Source organism: Pinus tabuliformis, chromosome 6, assembly GCF_031772625.1.
Source record: "Pinus tabuliformis cultivar Carrire ecotype Pingquan chromosome 6, CPIR1, whole genome shotgun sequence".
Taxonomy (NCBI): Eukaryota; Viridiplantae; Streptophyta; class Pinopsida; order Pinales; family Pinaceae; genus Pinus; species Pinus tabuliformis.
Genome location: NC_142292.1, coordinates 1,536,535,708 through 1,536,550,700, shown reverse-complemented (window position 1 = coordinate 1,536,550,700; position 14,993 = coordinate 1,536,535,708).

The window sequence follows — 14,993 nt, the reverse complement described above, 5'->3', positions numbered from 1 at the left end:
GGTCCCTACAAGCCCCGACAAAATCATAACTACATTGCATTTTGGGTCCATACCACTCAAGTATCGTGTTGGTGTAATCTAACATTATATGTAGAAATATGCATATATATGCTTTGCAAAGTAAATTGGATCCTGGTCATGGTTGGGGAACTAGCCTCAAGATCCAATGAATCTACCATAAACAAAAGGGGCTGCATCAACATTGTTAAAATATTTTAGTGGAATCGGACCAACATGGCTAGAACGACAACTCAGAGGGATGTCAAACAACTCTTCATGAACATCAATTTTATTGGTGGCATATTTCATGCCTTCCAAGTACGTGTGCCTCGAACCTCCAGCCTCCTAATCCCATGTATAGAATGTAGAAGGTGGCTCTGTGGACCTGCCCACTAGTATGTCTCAATCAACCTATTGATGTTATCCAACATCAAGGACAAACTAAGCCTAGTATTTGAACTAGCAGAGATTTCATCCATTTTCTTGTGATCCATGTCTATTGGGCCCTAACATCCTCAACTATGATATTGGCTATAACGTTGTTCCACGGAGGGATTGACACTGTACTATGGTCCTTAGCTTCACCCCGCTAAGGGTCTACAAATCATAAACATAATTTAACATATATAGCAAACTATAATCATAATAACATAATACATTAAATTCAAGCACATCAATTAAAGACGATTTTAAAATTAAATACAATTTCAAGACATAAACATATAAAGTTTAAAGAGGATTTCAAATGTAAGAGGTGTAATTGTGACCGGTGAAGAAGGTCCAGTATTGGTAGCATGATCATCCACGAAGATATAAACACTTCCTTTGACACTTCAGCTCATGTCAAAGGGAGGATCTATGAGTGGAACACACACTCTAGTTGGGCTATGTGATCTATCACGAGCCTGACCATGTATAGTAGATCCCCCAACACTCCGACAGGCTACGGTTAAGGGGCATATGTGAGTTGGCTCTACAAATTACATATAATACATATAAACTAATCCAAGGAAAAAATGTTGACATAGAAAGAATGTTGACAATTATATAGCCTGAAGTCCTAAACTTTATAGTCTCTTTTTTGATAAATTATCAACCAACGTATTGAGTTCTATGTAAACATAATCGAAATAAGTGATCAAACCTTACTTAAACCTTTTTCCATTTCTAAATAATGCATTTTATTCACAGAGAAAAAATATGTAAATATATGTAAAATATTGAAATAAACTTATTTGCAAAATTAATAAAATTTCATGCCAACCAAATACTCCATAAGACAAGTTCTTGTAATGTTTGAATTTGACACATGACATGTACTAGGGGCAAGCACATGAAGACAATGTTTCTAGTACAACACACTACATAATGAAACAATATAGTAAAAATTTAAAAAAAAAGAGTCAAAATGCTTATATTCACTTCAAAAGCACTTTTCATCATGGATTTAACGTATGTATCAATGATGCACGGTTGAAACTTGAACTATATATATATATATATATATATATATATTTGTGTGTTTGTGTCTATGGTATAGTTAAGCTATGTTATGTTACATAGTTGATTAAAAATATAGGAAGTGTAAGCTAAATATAGTTAAATAAATAATTAAATAAAATCTATTATTAATATAGGAACTGTAATTTACAAAATCATTACTCAACTAATAAATTTAAAAAGGGTGGGAACTAAGATATATATAGTTGTCATATCATTAAATTAAAATAATTCTACAAATACGAATAGTGGAAATTTTAAGGAAAATTACATTTTATACATAAACTCGAGTTTTTAAAAGTGGTTGAACATCACCCATCTTATGTTTTTTATTAACATAGCTGGGAAAACCTATCATAACTCAATTGACAAACCACAAGTGAGGAAAACCATCTTTGGTTTCTAACTGTGAATGCATTCTGACTCATCACCGTTATTCAAGGAAAACCACGCCACCTTGAATAACCCACTGGTGGTTCGTAAGGGGGCGGGCTTTCACTCTTGCCAGATGCCTATGTGTCTTGGGCCATTAACCTGTTTCCTTACGTTCAAGGAAGATGAGTTCTTAGCCAAGAAGATGTATTTTTAGGGCATACTTGAGGCCCATCACCCATCTCATGTTATTATGAAGAGAATATCTATATGTGTGTGTGTGTGTGTGTGTATTTAGGTTAATAAAATTTAATTAAATAATGCAAATTTCTCGTTTTGAACTTTTAATTTAGTTAATATGTTATTTAAGCACAATTATCTTTTTTTAACAAATTACTATATTTATTATTAAAAAATATTTAAAATTTAAATTAATTAAAAAAAATCTTATTTGATTTAATAAAGGTTTACCAAGGGCAACCATATTCATCATGTTAATCTCAATCTCATAATTTATTTATTTATTGGTTATAGTTTAGTCGTTTTTTGTTTTGGAATTTTTTTAAGCATATTTCTAGTCAAATTTGTTCGAAATTTAAAATGCATTTTAAATAACATAAACATTTTTTTTAATTTATTTCACTAAATTCCTAAAAAAGACTTCAAAACCTAAAATAATTAAAAAATTAAAGTTTTACCATAGAAAATATTCATAATAAACATGCTACCATTGCAAATAACTTATAGAAATGAAAAAAATAAAACTTAAATTATAGTTTTCTTTTTGTGGTTTTCAAAGGTTTTCTTAGTGGCTTTTGGTGGTTTTCAAGGGTTTTATTGGTGGTTTTGTAGGTTTTTTTTGTGGTTTTCAAGGGTTTTCTTGATGGGCTTTTGTGGTTTTCGTGGTATTTGTATGGTTGGTTTTTTTGCTAAATTAATTTATTTTATTTTGCAAGAAAAATTAAATAAAAGAGACAAAATAGATAGGAAACTTACCTTGGCTTGAACCTTCTAGTCATTGGCGAGGTTATTGGGTAGCTGAATTAAGTTCCTCCATTTCAGCTAAGCTTAGAAATTCTCCATCGAACTCCTTCCTTGTGGTCTATGCAAAATGGCTTGTGAAAGTTGTGACCTGGGTTTTTAAATAAGAAATAGAGCTCGATCGAGTCATAAAGATCGATCAAACCATAAAGCTCGATCAAGCCCTAAATCTCGATTGAGCTCCTAACTCGAGTTAGAAAGGAGATCGATCAAGGGTTTTTTTAAACATTTGATCAAGCATTGTTTAAGCCCTTAGGTAGCTCGATCAAGCGGTTTTTTTTTTTTTTTTGATTGAGTGCTTAAAATGGCTCAATCGAGCACCCTTTTTCACCAAAGCGCGCCCTCATTTTTCAAAAAAGTGTAACCCAGCTACACGCAACCATCCTTGAATAGACTACCATCTTTTGACAAAGACAAAAACAAATTTGATGAACCCAATGCTTTGGAATATTCCATTAGAAAGGAAAACTACCTATACAAATAAAGCAAAGGAAAAAATACTTACTACAAGAATTGGGAGGATAAGAAGAAGGAGGGCTCGTATCATAAAAAAAGGGATTCATGCCTCCTCTTAATAGAAACAATCCTATTACATGCCAGGTTGACCTATGGGAATAAATTAGGGCATTATAATTTAATCAATATGTGTGTTCATAAACATAGAAGCACATGAATATCTATAGATAATTATATTTATATTTGTTTTCACTTTAAGAAATGGAGAATGATTAGCTTTCCTAGAGCTAAGTTGCTTAGGTTAACTAGTAAGCAATTCTAAAATCTAGAATTCTAAATTGGAAAAATCAAGAAAACATGAAACAAAACTAATTTAATAATTTAATCAACTAAAAGAAACTAATCAAACATGTTGAATATAAAAACAGTCTTAAGTAAAGGCACACTTCTTGAAAAGTAAAGGATGCTTGAGTAAGTCTAATTTGGTAGATTTGCATGCATTAGGGCCTTTTCTCATGGATGGACACTTCTAAACTTTTACATAACCCAAAAAAACCTTTTGAGTCAAGACATCTACTATTATTGAAAGAAAATTAAAATAATGCTTGAGTAAGTCTCGTTTGGTGGAATTGCATGCATTAGGGTCTTTTCTCATGGATGGACACTTTTAGTCTTTTACATAACCCAATAATAAGCTTGTTTCTCAAGACATCTATTAATCTATGAAAGCAAGATCTATAATACTTTAATGCGACACTAGGTTATAAGCTACGCATGCACTAGGGCCTCTTCTCTTGGATGGACACTCTTTGCATTTTCCATAATCTATTAGTAATCCTACCTTAAAGAGAATAACTAGTATATGCTAAGAAGACCCAATCCTCTCACAAATAGTTGTAAAACCCAAATAATAAGGTTGATAATATAAACAACAAATTATAACCAAGTACGAACAACTAAAAGCATTAAATGGGGAATTATAAAACTATAGCTAGATTAAATCTCATGAAATTAGATAAATGAACAAGATAAATCAGATCTCATGAAAGTAATAGTTTGTTTGCATAAGTATAGAGAAATAGAAGAAAACACATGAAAATATACCAATGTATCTAATTATATACAAAAAGTGGAAACAAGTGCACGCCTTGAGATTGTGGGGGCCCTCCATAACCTAGCTTACACACTTTTGAGACTACCAATTAATAAAACTCAATCAATTTCATGTATTGATAAAATAAAGATGCCCAAAGCTACAACATAACTTTTAAGATCTGAAACTAAAGAAAAAAAAAATTTAAAGACTAAAACCTGAAAATTACAAGCTTCCAAACTTATAAAAGTGTTTACATGCTTGGGTATTTGTACAAAAAGTTTTGGAACTAAAATGTTGTGAAAATCCTAACCATTTATTAAAATTCTACTTTATATAGCTATTTGGGTTGAGCTCCACCTTTGGAGTTCCTCGAAATCAGGTGAAATCCCTAAAAAATCAAAACAATTCTAATTTTTAGACTAAAATAGAGTATTTTGTTGCAAACATATTGCGTTGATCAAACATTGACCAAGCACGTTTCAGTCGAGTTTTGGAGAACAAATAGGTATTTGTCCATCTATGGTTCCCAAGGAACAAAATCCATGTTCTATAATTTTCCTAGTTTTCCTACACATATCACAATAAATGCACATTCACCACAAATTCCATTTTCTGGTAATTTCTTTATTAGATTTATTTCCTAATGCATAATATTTGTCACAAATTCATGATTTAAGAGAAAATGGTTTAAATACATTTTTGATGCAATTTTAGGCCAAAATGAGGATAAATTAGACAAAATGGAGTACATAGAAGGTTTATCAAGTGGGATTAGGGTATTGGTTAAGGAAAAATGGGCATAAAAATCAACAAGAATCATCTCCCCCAAGGTAGAGATGTTTCATGTCCTTAGGAAACCAAGAGTATCACAAATCCCCTACTTATTTTGTTGTTCTTAAAAGAAAATCAACCTTTGTCAACTGATTTGATCTTTGAACATGTCCCTACTCAAAGAGTAATCTCACCTTTAAACTTGTATTCTTGGATTTCAAATCCTTGTTCAACTGGAACCACTGACGTGATCTCTTAGAGATTAGGAAATTATGTGAATTTTGAGGTCTAAAATGGGCATCCTTAGGTCCTTAGGAAAATAATAAAATAAGAGATGAATTTTGAAATAAAAAGAACAAAAACTACTTTTTATTTATTGTATTTTCGGCTTATCTCTTTATAGGTTTACTCAAACATCAGGGGTAGACACCCATTGGATGTAGAATTAAATTACACATCCAATGAGTACCCACTATGCATACTTCTAAGTATGCCCACATTGAAAAATATTCAAAATAAATGAAAAAATGTGTTGAAACATGTTTTTTTTCATTTTTTTTTGATGTGGACTTACTTAGAAGTATGTAGAGTGGGTACTTGTTGGATGTGGAATTTAATTATGCATTGAATGGGTGTCTACAACTAATGTTTGGGTAAACCTATAAGGATATAAACTCATATTACAATTAAAAAAAAAATTGGAACATGTTTTTTCATTTATTTTCAAAATTTTCAATGTTGGCCTATTTAGAGGTATGCAAAGTGGGTACTCGTTGGATGTTGAATTTAATTTTGCATAATTGGGTTTCTACACCTAACGTTTTAGTAAACTTATAAAGTGATAAGCCAATAATACACTTTAAAAAAGTAGTATTCTTCTTTTCCATTCAACGTATCTACCCTCGCAATGACACCATCATCTTGAACCTTATTGGTTCTTTTAAGGTTAATTTCACTAGCACATTTTTTTTAGGCTCAATTTTTACCTCAAAATTCCCCTAACAATATTGTTCGATTTTTTTTCTCTCTCTCTTTCTCTTGTTTCGGTTTCTCATTCTCCTCAATGATTATTCTACTTTGGTTTTTCAGTAGGTCATTTTGAGCTTTCATGTATCCTTCTAGGACCTCCATTCCTCCACATGCTATTTTAGCTTTATAATTTTCCTATCTTTCTTGTATTTTGGACCATAAGAATACTTACCCTTTTCCTATTTCTCTAGATTTTCATCATTATGTTCCTCATGGGATGTATCATGATTTTCTTTATGCTCGTCATTTTCCTTATTGGCTATGTTGTACTCTTCATTATTCTCATTATATTCCACTTAAAATATGTCATACTCTTCATATGTTGCATCATGTTCTTCATTATTCTCATCATGTTCCTCACAAATTACTTCATAATTTTTCTTACAAACTGTGTCATAATGGTCATCTTTAGTTTTCGTCTCTTGTATTTTCTTTGCAAGTTTCAATTGACATTGATCTACCTATCTAGTAGAGAGATGAGGCGAGGAATATCTTGTTATTGGTAATTTATTAACCTTCGGAATAGTCTAGTTGTTTCATACAATTTCTTAATTTTGTTCTACTTGCTTCTTAGCCATCATTCTTGTCATTTTTATGTTGGTAACAATGGTTTATTTAGTGTTCTCTTTGAATATTTGACCTGATATTTTGGTGGAGGTATTTCTTGTAATTCCTCCTCTTTCATCTTAATTTCTTCTTGATCATCACCTTTCTCAATAGATGGTTTTAAATGAGGAAATATCTCCAACTTTTGTTAACTTTTTGATGCTCATTTTGAATTATAAAAAATGAGCCTCAGTATCACAAAAAGAATGTTGAGACTCCCAAGGCTACCAACTTTAATTATCAACTCGGAGTTTTTACAAACATAAGAGGTGACAATGTTATATGCATAGTAGGTCAAGTTCTACCCATGCCGCCTTCAAGCATTGGACCACATCAATCCATACATATACCACTCTTTCAGCCAGCTCATGGAAGGAAATTGCATGAAAAGAGAGAGTTCTATTCTAATCGCAAGAATATAAACATTTTTCTACTTGCAGAAATGCAAATGCTATTTATCCAAATATAAAGTATAACCCTAGTTGTAGGAATGTAGATGTTATGCTACTCACAAAAATGAAAATACTAATCCACTTGCAGAATACAAACTCTATGTTATCTGCAATAACGTGAACATTGGTCTAATTGCAAAATGTGAAAAGTTACTTAGAACATGAAATTAACATGTGAAATAATAGTGCTTCTAACTGAAATCCTAAAGAAACATAATTTCAATGAAACAAGCCTAATATACTTTGCATTAATGAATCACCATTTTTAGTCACTATGTTCAAAGAAAATTAGCTTTAGAGACAGAGTCCATGCGGACTTCATAACAAAATCATCATTACTATTTAGGTTTGTAAATCTATCCTCTAACCCTAATTGCACAACTGTGTTGCAATGAATAAAAGGTAGGTTAAAGTGGTCTTTGGTCCTCCTAAATCATAGGTTCAGAGCCTATGGGTAATTATTCAAGCCTAAGAGGCAATAATCAAGCTTCTAGAGAAAAATTGGTCAAGTTTACACAATGCTACAAGATTGCACTATTTTGCTACAATATTGGATCCATGAGCATTGCGAGGGAATAAAATGTGTTTTGAAGGTGGGAAAGGGTATATGAATGTATATGAAAGTTTTATGATACTTTTTCCAAGCCTAGCACCTCTAAGAGGTCTATTTTTCACAAAATAAAATGCACACAATGTCCTTCAATGAACCATAAAGATAGTTTGGGTGGCATAGTTTTGAGGGAAATGTGAGATGAAGAGGAAGAGATTAATAATGATAGGGATAATGTAGGATGAGTGTGTCAACCCTGCAAGCCACTAGTAGTACATGTAGACCAAACAAACAATCTTCTTTTGCACTTGAAAAGAATGTAAAAACTAATGATCAAATTGCAACAACAAAAAACTAGAAAATAAAGGATGAGTTGAATTTTATTACATCAAAAGGCAATATAACTTGCAGTATGCATCTGACCCATATCCATGAAATATTATAAATAATGTGAGTTAACTCGTAAATATCCAAAAAAAAAGTATATAAGAGAGTACTGATCTAAGGTCTAACAATCTACACAGAAAGATAACCACATATTTTTGGCTTTCTACTGCATACTCTTCAAGCACACTTCCAACAAGAGAGGTGGTAACTAGTCCTGCGACAACAATTTTTTAGAGTAAAATTCTATTAAGAAAGAAATAAATGCTACTATAAAAGTAATGCATAGATAAGATACACAAAGAGAGACTACAACCTGTGGGTTGGGCCCTAACCCAAGGGGACTCAACCCTTTGAAACAAACTCAAATATGAGACAAAAATAAACTTTTCATTAACATAAGATAAAGTTCAAGTACATCATATAAAGGAAAATGAAAATGTCAGGCTCAAGATCCTAGCTCGTAGTAGCTCTTCCCTGTAAAAAAAAATTGAATCCTATTAAGCCCTTAGGATTGTTTATTTATTCAAAGATGAATGAGGGGAAGCCTCCTTAGAAGGAGGACTTCTTCCATCCAAAATATCCAAAAATGGATCTAGATCCCTTAGATCCTCACAATTACTTGAGTGCATTGGATGCTAGTATATCTTGAGTTGTAAGTGACTGATTTTAGGGATCAAGTTGAGTTGAAGGGGAGTAAATGTAGGGGAAAATCCTCCTACATCTCCTATAGATACCTCCAATGTGCCTCTACATAGTAAATGCACTAAAAAAATCTCTTTTTCCTACACATTAACCACATTAAGCCACGAAGTATGAAAAACATCCTTTAGTCTCCTTATTAAACACATTATAGCCAAAATTGTGTTAATTAATGTGAGAAAAGAATAAATTATAGGCTGGAGGATAACAAAATGGGCATTATAATATCCTATTAATGGGGCCCATCAATAATCTTGATCAATCTATGGTGGTATAAGCTCCTTTCTTCATTTTTTTGTCTATCTTTGTACATTCTTGGCCATGTTCATAACATGGCTGTGGAGGCGGAGGGGTAAATTGATGGGCTTATATTTACTAAGGGGCTGAATTAATCTAATATGGTACAAGTAAACAATGTAGTATATTCCTTCACATGTTACATATTTGATAATAAAATATACTAATTCATTTTAGAGGTGTTGAAGCCAGCTCCTTGAAACACCATTGGTGCAATTTGCTAATTTTCTAGAATTCTCAAGAAAGGGAGTCCATATTTTCTCCTTAATATGCATGTTTTTAAAAAACCATTCTCCTTCCTATGATAACCTTGTTTCTTGAGAAATGTTTTGTTCTAAGAGATGTAGTTGCAAGTTTCCAATTGAATTTGTAAATCCATCAAAATTGTGTACAAACTCCTTTGTCGCTGTAATATTGTACCCTTCTAACCTATTACATCCATTGAATTTTCCTTTAATCAAAATTTTACTTTGTAACTTATTTCTCTGTAACTCTTCAAAATAAAAGAAACTTTAGTTTTCTCTCCTCACCCATAACTTATCTTACATAAGAACTATTTGTTAAAGATTTTTCTTTATATCTTTGTGTCACAAAAGTTTCACAAAAATAACAGTCCACGTGATTCAAACTATGGTCATACTTTCCTAAGATGCCCTCCATGTGAATGTTATAGATGCTTCACAAATGACTTGCTTGAAATCGTTGGTTCAAATTGCTTCAAAAGAAATATTATGATTTCATTTCAAACACTTCTAGCTAATTATTGAGCACCTGACATTGCTACCACTTGATCTCTTGACAAATATGCTTCAATGTTGCTCAAACTGTAGCAAATTTATCTAGTCCCCATATTAATTGACCCTCATATTCTAGAAGTTATGTGCACTTTGAATAGTTTAAATGGATCCGAGTATAAACAAGAATCAATGTAGTGTGGTTAAAACAACATTCAACTGAGGTCCCTTTTGTGTGCATTAAAGCATAAACATGTCAACTCTTCGTGTGAAATACAAGTCACTTGCAACTCTTTTTTCAAATGGTTATATCTTTTGAAATGGATGGTCGTAGCTTTTGATTAGTGTTAGTATTCACAAATAATATTATTTACCTCCATTGTGTTGATAAGAAGAAACATTTATGTCCAATTTTGAGATGACAATGTACTAAGGGTCAAAGTAGATGATAGTGCATGAAAATAAAGTAAACAATAGACCCTTTTACAATTTCTTTTCATCATCTCATTCTCATAACAATCCTCAAATAGACTTGTGAATTATGAGTTTCTTCCTATAAGTTGGAAAAGTGTCCAGTTTCATTAAAAAAACAAAATGCTTCTCTTAATGATGACTTAACCTTGAAAAAAGGGCATTGCCATATCACCAAGATTGTTATGTCACCAAAGTTGTAATATCACCAGATTTGTCATTATCAGAATTGTCTTAATGAAATGAACTTACAATAATCTCATTGGAACTTGTAAAGGACTTATAAACTTATGAGTGTATTTTCATAAGAACTGTTTCCTCTGTAAGCATAAGTTAATGTAAGGTATTTTTAATTTTCAAGAATGGCATTTTAATGATGCCCTATTTTTGTACGTGCTTTTATAGTATGTAATAGAATATAAGTTAGGTTTTTGAAAAGGAATTAGGTTTAGCGTTTTAGAAGATATTATTTTAGGATTTTAGGTCTATGCTAGAAATTTAATGGATTTGATCTAGGATATTTTCATGAAAGGAGTTAAAATGAAAGATAAAGCTAGTGAAATGATACAATGCCAAGAAATTAGAATTTAGATGTAGTATGGTATTTAAAGAAAAAGAAAAAAAATGAGGTTTCTAACCATCAAAAATTTGAAAATGATGGCACATAAAAATTATTATTACTACTATCTTTTAAGTGATAGTTTTCAACAAAATTTGAAAACATTAAAAAACAAATATTACCAAATTTTATTACCACTATAAAAGAGCTTCTTGTGTTCTTTTCTTTGGCTTTTGTTGCTTCTCATGGAAATATTTGTGGTTTGTGAACTTATTTGTCCTTAGCAACTCCTAATCTTGTTTTCTTCTAGAGGTTGGAAGGATTTAGCCACCTTGAATAGGTCTTTCTTTTTGGCAACTTGAATAGATTTTTAACTTCTTTGGGAGTGCCTACATATTCTTATCATGAAATGAGAACAATATTGCTTCTTCAAAATTTAGTATATTGATTGTTATTTTGTATTGGAACAATGGTCAGGGCTTTTGTAATCAAATATTTGATTGTACAAATTTTTAGAAAATCCTTTGGGCTTATTCAGAAAAATTGAAAACATATTCTAACAAGTATTCTCCTTGGATTATCACTCAATCAACATCAAACATTACTAAAAAATTTGAAAATAAAAATGAAAACACTAGGTATATCTTTAATTTATAATTTTTATTAGCCGATTTCTTAGTTTCCAATGAAAATACAACTAAATTTCTTTCTAAAAAAATATATTTTTGGATGGAAGTGGGGTAGGAGTAATGATTCAAGTATCTACAACCTCCATATTGGCTTGTTTAAATATTAGGGAAATAAATTCTTCTCAAATGAGGGGTTTGTCTTAAAGTTTTAGTTTATGGCCATCGACCACAAATGAAACTTCTTCTTCATAAATTATCTTTATGAGTTGTTGGATTAAAGTAATTTGTTGTAATGGATCATGTCTCATCTCATGTAATTCATTTAACTACATGATTCATTCCTTTTGATATTTTAATATATCTAACCCTAATATAACTACTAGGAGTTTTCATTGAGTTGCAAAGATCACTAGTGTAACAAGGTGTGGGAAAGAATAGAAAAGGAGCTTTGGGGAAGAGATAAATACAACCGAACTAGAAGTGTAAGAGCCTGGTTAAGCCATGTATTTAAGATAAATGGAAGTGGACAATAGAAGAATTTGACATAACAACTTGGTGTACTGGTTAGGTCCACATGAATAAAATGGATAGTGACATGAAAAATATGAATATAACATAAGAATGGAGTTCCCATAACTAGAATAGATATATATATATATATATATATATATATATATATATATATATATATATATATATATATATATATATATATATATATATATATATATATATATATATATATATATGTATTTGTGTGTGTGTGCGCGCGCGTGTGTGTGTGGATAATATATTTTACGAACATGAAAATTAGGGGAAAGTGAAATAAATTTATGAGGATTCTAATCATTATAAAAGACCATTAGCTGAGAACTAGCAAATTAATAACATGAGTAATTAATCTATAAAATATGATAATTATGTGAATGGTATGAAAATCAAATTGGTACTCACTATGTTTTTGGTGACATGGTAAGGTTACTTGATGGATTCCATGTTGTATGAAACATTAATGGGCAAGTGGATAAGAATGACAAATTGCTAATAAATATCATTATTAATATGTTATTTTTATGCTCATGATATTTGTTGTGAGCATGAATGAAAATGATAAAGGCTGTGAATTGACAATGTATGTTTAACATGGATGAGTACATGCTCGAAATGGATGCAAATGAAGATACCTTTATGAAGTTTTCATTGCAACCTATGAATAGTTGAGTTAATGAACTACTGAAGATTGCAAAAATAGAAATGTTTCCAACTAGTTGTACATTTAAAAACACTTCAGATGAAAGCGTTGGTAGTGACATCTAAGTAAATAAGGCAAGTAGTAATATTAGGTAAAGGGGTAAAGGAAAGGGATTTGGTGAGAATTCCTTTAGTTGAATTTGAAAATTGCTGTTTTAAATTAAGATATGATTAGCATGGATACTAAGAAGTTTTCTTAACCCTAATACTGTCTGGCATATGCATGTGCTATATTTCATGAATATGTTAATGATGAGATGAAGGTATATGGTGTCATTTAATTTGAAAATTCATTGATGAGAATCATCCTAGCAGAACGATGATTAATTTATGTTCTTAAAAATATCATGATTATGTGAATGACATGTTTGGGATACCATGATGAGGTTATCCAATAAGATCCTCGTCATGTAAGGGATCCATCGAGCAAGTGTGAACTCATGTTGTTAACTATTATTGTGCTCATGTGCTTATGAAATTTATGTGCTCATATGTATATTATGTTTATGATAAGGAAATGATGAATTTGTATCAACAAGTATATTAACAAATAAATTGATTCCTTAGTCAAATCATGAGGTGCATATGCCACTGAGTGTTAGATGGGGCCGAGAAACCACTAAATGCATAAAATTTAGATATTACCACCACCAAAGTGCTAGCTAGCCACTTACATAATACTTGTTGAATGATAACACTTTCCTTAATGGAGGTGTGGTCGTAAATAATATTCATGTCAACATAACACTACCTAGATGGTAGTTCCCACACTCACTTGGAGGTGAGTGAGAGGAGGAGGCTTATTGGGACTTGTGCAAAAAGACTGCTTGGAGGATTATGACCATCATTGAATACTTGCCATGGGGATGATAAAACACTTAGTAAGCTATACTCAAGGATGGAATTGTATAAAAGTGGTGTGGATCTTATTCAATAAAGATGAAACTAAAGAATTCATGGAGATATTGGGCATATACAACATTGAGCGCTTTCCTTGGGGCTCATCAACCACTCAATTCTTGTAAAAACAAGACAACAAAGAGTAACCAAAGATAAGTAATAATTATAGGTTGGAGAAATTATATATTTAAGTTGTGATTTGAAATTGATTAATTTTTTTTATCGTTATCTTCATATGTAAATCCGGTGATGAGGGAATATCTGAATTGATTTAAAATTCCTGTGATGGAAATCATAAGACTCATCTACTTGTGATGTAGAAGAACTATTAAACTATCCAACACAAATACATGTGTTTTACTGCAAGGAAAACAACATCAACTTAATCATATCACAATGTTCAACAACATGATGGAGATGAATATTTCAGGAACTAGGCCACTGTAGTGACATCGGAACCCTGTGATATATGTTTATCACCATGAGATATGCCATGACACATGTGTTGTGTTATTAAAGAAAGGTAGAGGGATGCCTTAGCTAATAAAATACTTCCCATGCAAGGAATCCTTCCCAAGTGATGGATTGTTTGGAGTGAGGAAGTAGAGAAGGGAATGCCTGAAATTGGAAGGTGAGTGACTATACGGAAGAGGAAACTAATATGAGGGATTGAGGAAGTAGAGAAGGGAATGCCAAGATTGGAAAGTGAACTAGTTTCAAGGAATCATGTGCATACTGATTGGGATTAGAGATGTAGTAGGCGTGTCCCAAGAAGCAATGAGATGAATTTGTTCCTAGAAGGAGCATTGATGGCAACATATGGCATGGTTGGAAATTGGAGGCAGGTTGCACTACAGAATCAAGTAATCAATCAAGACAAGGTGCATTGGAAGCACTATGAACCAAATGAGGCAACTTGGAAAAGTCATGATTGAATGAAGATATCCTATCCATTTCTATTCATTATGTAAATGAATGTAAGAGAGTTATATATATATATATATAGAGCTCATTGTTGAATTTTGTGCTCAAGCATAGAGCACTATTGAGTTTTGTGTTCAGGAATAAAACATTGTTAAATGTTGTGTTCAGGTATGGAACATCAAGAATGGTGTTCCTATAAGGGGTGGGGTTTGTGACAACCCCTTTTGCTACTCTCTATTAATTGTCACTATGAATTTTAATTCATGTAA